This window comes from Saccostrea cucullata, unplaced genomic scaffold (assembly GCF_032062105.1).
Source record: "Saccostrea cucullata isolate Sc308-1 unplaced genomic scaffold, CSIRO_AGI_Scuc_v1 ctg1819, whole genome shotgun sequence".
Taxonomy (NCBI): Eukaryota; Metazoa; Mollusca; class Bivalvia; order Ostreida; family Ostreidae; genus Saccostrea; species Saccostrea cuccullata.
In genome coordinates, this window is record NW_026937349.1 from 68,567 (window position 1) to 75,130 (window position 6,564).

Here is a 6,564-nt window from a genome sequence, read left to right on the forward strand (position 1 = left end):
AAGATGATAACGTTCTTCTTTAACATTTAATCTTAGAAATATTAAGCCTGTTTGAATCCTACTTTCCATGGTTTCACTGCTTCACTTTTATGTTATAAATCTTTTATTTTGATTTGAACAGTAATTAAATGATGTTATCTTTACCATATTTCTTAGAATAAACTCATTTTGTGTTTCTTTTTCTCGGTTTATGCTAAATAAAACCACAGGAAGAAAACGGCTTTTCACTGAAAATTTTAGGATGGCTATTATTGACTTTTCAGTGGTCATTCAATCACTAAATGGCACATAAAGGGTGTCCCAAAACATATTTTACACTTTTAAACCGTTATAAAAATGTTCAAGGTACATTAATGAAATTTAAATAATATATTAAAATTGTTATGATTTTTTTGTCAAGCATACATTTGTCAAAGTTTTCTTATTAATCATTACCATTTTTTTCTATAAAATTACACATGTCATTTAACAGCATGTTTCAAATGACTTCCCTTTGAATAAACATTGTTTGAATACGATTTTTAAAGTTTTCTTTTACCAAACTTTAAATTAACATTCTAACAGTTAAGAGGTTTTCCACATTAAAATTGGATTTTACCAAACAACAGAATTTAAGATTCACTTTAACAAAATTGTTAAAATGTAAGTGGGCTTTATCAGAAAACCATGCATCTGTAAATTTTCAGAGTCGGGTCTAATTCAGATCCAATGTGTAAACTCTAATCTACCTCGAATCAACCTCTAATTTCTGTCTCTTTCAAATGCTGCATTGCACTTATCTTGTAAGGAATCAAATTTAAATCAAATATTAGTATTTTATGAATACTAGATTTACCCAAGATGCTATTGTTAATGCCGGGCCCGTCTAATGGTTTTTGTAAAGTAACAAAAACTCTATCAATGGTACTGATGTCCTTTTTAGTACGAGCACTCCATGGTCCTCTAGTACCTTATGTGTTGTGTATGGTGCCTTTACCTTCACAACCTATACATTAGTATTCTGTTGAGCATTTTCATCACAGGATGTTGTTTTCTCATGGTTCTAATGACTAAAGTAGCAAATTTAGACCTAAAGTAGAGTTTTACAATTTCTTACAGCTGTTCACACGAAGGTTCCATATTAAAAGAAATAGTATGACGTCATTCGGACATTATAATTGCCTGACTTCTAAACAGAATTTCCCGAACGTTTGTCAGATAAATTGTATACTAATACACTAGATGTTGACAAAATGTCTTTGTGATAGCTTTTGGTTTGATAAAGTTATAGATAATTAGAAGTGTAACATATGTTTTGGGACACCCTGTATATTTCAACGATATTTTCAGTTATTTTTCAGCCAGAACTCAGGTACCTTTCAGTAACCATTTGGCAGACATTCAGTTGTCTTTTATGACCTTTTCGCTGACTTTCATTATCCTTTTTGAGACTTTTCCATCGCCTTTCAGCAACCCCTCAATCATAATTCACAGATGTTTACTAGACTTTTTACTATTTATCAGTGATTATTCCTGCTTTTGCTTAACGAAGCATAGTTATCTGCACAAATTGACATTGATATGATACCAAAAAATATTGTTATTTAAGAAAGGAAAATACGAGATCTTAGAAATTCTTAGGGAGAAACACAAGCAACCATTACAAATAAATACTAATTTACAGTTAGAGTTAGGGTTAGGGATTACGATGAGGGTATAGGCATTTTAATGTGATGCTGATGTGGGAATACTAATACGTAATTCTGCCCATATATCACGTGACTGTCAATCATTTTATTGTAAAAGTATCTGCTTATATGCTGGTTTTCTTTCGAACAGGATTTTTTAGACACTATACATAGCTAGTGTCTTGTGCTGTCTGTGATGTAATAGTAATATTTCAGTTGTTACTTTTTGACGACTTTATCTTTTTCCCCACAGTAAACTTGCGACTACGTACAAAAATACTTGGTTTTGAAGATGAATATTTTATTTACACGGTGTATGTAGCCAAAGTTGCCGTATATATCGCCATAATATTCATGCGGACAATGAAAGTCTATTTGTGAAATTAAATAATTATAATAAATTACTTGTAAGTTAATAATACATGCATATTAAGTTTGTAGCAAAGTTTGCCGTATACATTGCCACAATATCCATGCAACTACTGTTCACGGTAGCTCAGTCGGTAGAGCGGAGGTCGTGAGTTCATATCTCGGCTGCGACTGACCTAGTCGTTAAAATGGGTAGCAAGTGTTCCTTCGCCATGCCCTCGGCACTTTGAAGTGAAAGTTGCGGGTCCTTCCGATGAGACCTTAAAAACCGAGGCCCCGTGTCAGCGGCAGGCGTTGGCACGATAAAGATCCCTCACTGCTCAATGGCCCTGAGTGCCGAGTAAAGGTCAACATTTGAACCTTCACCTGAATACTGTGACGTCTCCATATGAGTGAAAAATTCTCGAGAGGGACGTTTAACAACATACAATCAATCCATGCAACTACCTGTAAGTTGATTTTTAAGTATTTTTAATCGCAGCACAGTTAAGGTGCGCAATGGAAATATCAACAAAATTTTGTATTTAAAAATGTATTCGTAATCGGGATGGCGATTATTTTTAGTACATTATTTATATCAGATAATTGTAATTATGATTAATAACTACATATCGAGGACGATTATATTTTATATTTAGACTAGTCACGTGATGCGACAGTCACGCGATTTTAGCACATTGACTTGAAGTATTGATGTTACATATAAATGTCACTAGTGCAAGGGCATAACCAAGATAAATTTCCAAGTTTAGTATATAAATATTTTCAACACGCATTATAGTTTCTAAAAAGTGCTGCGATCCTGTCTAAATTCTGCAATTTAATTGTTAAAGTTATACTTGTATGACCGAATGCTATATTTTTTGCTGGACAGCGGCATGAAATATTGATATAATTAAATTGTTTTTAAGATTTCATCAGGATCGCAGCACTTTTCAGATATCTTTAATAGTTCTATATTTGAAATGTAAAAGCTTACTTTGATCTATAGAGTGTATGCCCTTGCACTAGATCGATTTATTAAGACACCCACATTACCCTCCGATGTACTTGCATACAGATATACGGCAGTGTCAATTAAATACGTAAAGTACAGAAAATATATTAATAAAATAGTGAAGAAGATATTAAATTCAAGTTATTGCCCCATAGAATATATGTAAATAATATTTTATTTAATTAGAGAATACATATTTTGTTGAGAAAATATTACTTGATCTGTCTCTCACTGCATACAAACTACGTCACGTTGTAAGAAATGACGTCATATTGACAAGTGTATTGCGATCAGTGACTTGTTTATAACTTGATATGTGGGATTTAACTAACGACAAAACAACACACTGTAGTAAGTTTTTATGTAGTTTGATGATTTCATACTGGTTAAATTAGCAGATAAACTCATTTTGTGGTATTTTAAAGAAATGTTGTATGACGTATATTATGTGTGATGTCATAGTCAAGTTTTCCCGTACAAATTAGGCTCCGCCTCCTTTTTGTAACCTTAACTGTGCTGCGATCATGATTAAATCCTGTTTATTTTGTTTGAATAATTTTTTCATCCGGACTGTTTCAAACTTAATACATTATCAAAGCTTACAAGAAATTTATTATGAATTTTAAATATACATTTAAGACATCGTTTAAATGATTGTTTGATTTTCCAGGCAGGGTTTCATTTTAATGCTCGAATTTAAGTGAGAGACAACGACACTTGCCCCCTTCCTTTCATTTCATCGGTCCATAAATAATCTAAACCGCAAGATTTTTCAAACAGTTATTGAACAAATTTATTCTATAACATGATGAATTTTATGAACATGTGGCGTCGATGTAGACGAAAGCCTGTCCACTTCTATAAAGAGAATTACGTATACGTATTTATATATATTTAACTAAAGAATCATAAATGGCGTGGGCTATTTAAGGCCCCAATTCAGAAAATGTTTATCTTTACTATGGAGACGCATAAGGCAAGAGTGTTACTAAAAATGTAATTCTATTTGATTACATATTTCGTTGCAATGGAATCCGTCGTCAAAAACACATACACATTCAGACCTCGTAATCTTGCATAAAATGCCATCCATTGTCATTAACCAGCTATATTGTCTTTAGTTATTGATTGTATGTATACTTACGGATATGTCAAAGTGACTGTTTTACGAAGAAAATATGTTTTTAATTTAATATGTATTCCTTCACCATGTAAACTGTCTTAAAACTTATTCCTTCATATCTGAAATCATGACTTTCATTAACAATGAAGAAATCTTTACTTTTGGTAGCATCTATAAAATCCTTAATAATGATTTGTATTTATATTTTTGGATATCCTAAGGTTATTCTTTTACGAAGAAATTTATTTAAATTGTTAGATAATTCCCTTGCCATGGCAAATATTTTGCAAACATATTCCTTCAGAACAGCTTTTGTTGTTATCAACCAAGGAAAAACAATCATTGATTTTTTATACAATTTCTTCCGATATTTTTAGGAAATCGAAAATATAAACATTTTGACAAAAACTTTGCTTTGAGGGACGTGGTTGTTGACAGGAATTAACTTGTCTGTCTGACCATAAGTTTGTCCGTTAATGCAGTCCCTAAAAAGTTAAAGCAAAAATGCATTGCAGTTTGTGGCTTCTTTTCCAATTTCCATGTTGAACTCATCAGCGTGAAACAATAATATTTATGATCAACAAGAAATGATGTAATTTAATTTTCATTTTAAGACTAGAAAATGTTGTAAAATTTGTCTTTTAAAATATTGGGGGATTAGGCACTTTTAAGGGATGCATTTTTAACTTGTTTTTCTTTTATTCTAAAAAAAAGTATACGTTAATTTGTGACGTTTGGTTGTGAAGCGGCGACACCCCCTATGTTCTATGTTTTAAACATCTATGAAATAAATACAGTTAATCATTATTAGATTTTAAAAAATCAAGTTTAATTAAATTAATATATGTGCATCTTTTGGTATATTTCCATTTGTTCATATGGCGCAAATTAAAAAAAAGATATGGACGCTGTGGCATTACTTTGAATCGTAAATATCACATATTTGTTTAAAAAATAAAAATGTTAAAATTTCTTAAATTACATACTAAAACAATTACATAACTAATAAAACTGCCAATAGATGAGCAATTATTGAGATTTGTTGCACCAAATCAGGGTTAGGGTTAGAAAACAAAGTGCATGAATACTCTCAAAACTGTTGAAAATTGCGGATTTTAATTATTCAGCAAAAAAGATTTTTTAATTAAGGAATTTAAATTTCCCCCATCATAACGCCATTCTACTCTATACATAAATACTACCGGGGTAATACTGTTGTGCTCATGATTCTCATTCATTGAAGTCTGACTATATCATCCGTTTTAATACAAGTGGAGTGGTTAATAGCTAGAAATACTAAAGCCTTTCTAAAGTGCTTTTCAAAATGATATTTCTATAAGTCAACTCAATGAAATTACAATGACGACATTTTTTAAAATCCCTTCTTAAACAATAATCGATGTGCAAAGAATTGTGCATTATCTTTCTTTGTAATAAAATATTCTGATTTCTGCTTCAATTGTATGAGTTGTTAACAATTCAGTGCAACATTTCCTTATGCAGAATAAAATCCATGAGAATACCAATACTGATTCTATCTTAATATTTGTTTGGTGGATTTTACAGTATAGCAACTATCAATTTTAATACAGTTGAACTTCGGAATCTCGAACTCCAATATCTCGAATACCATGGATATGTCAAAGTGATTTGGTTTGGATATGTCAAAGTGATTTGGTTTGGATATGTGAAAGTGATTTGGTTTGGATATGTCAAAGTGATTTGGTTTGGATATATCAATGTGATTTGGTTTGGATATATCAATGTGATTTGGTTTGGATATGTCAAAGTGATTTGGTTTGGATATGTCAAAGTGATTTGGTTTGGATATGTCAAAGTGATTTGGTTTGGATATGTCAATGTGATTTGGTTTGGATATGTCAATGTGATTTGGTTTGGATATGTCAATGTGATTTGGTTTGGATATGTCAAAGTGATTTGGTTTGGATATGTCAATGTGATTTGGTATGGATATGTCAGTGTGATTTGGAAGTCCCAAACACATACTACTGTACATAAAGTAGTTACCTTTCGATATCTCAAATCCTCAGATATCTTCATTCCTGGAAGTTTTTATCTCAGTTTCGAGATAACGAAGTTTAACTGTATAATACTACTTGCAGGATTAAATAACAAGAGTTAAAGGCAAAAATATACATTTTATTCTTTACATATTCATATAATCACATGTATAATCACATGTATTTTAACAGATTTTTTTTTTCATTTCAAACGTAAAGGCACCGGGGAAGAATAATGCGTGCACTAATCGGGTTACCTTCTTTAAATAATGAAATATTATTATTATTATTATTATTAGTATACACAATCAAATACCAGCCAGAGATACACAGTAGTATTTTTGTTGAGAAACACATAATTAAACATACAACGTGGAAAAAAGCTAT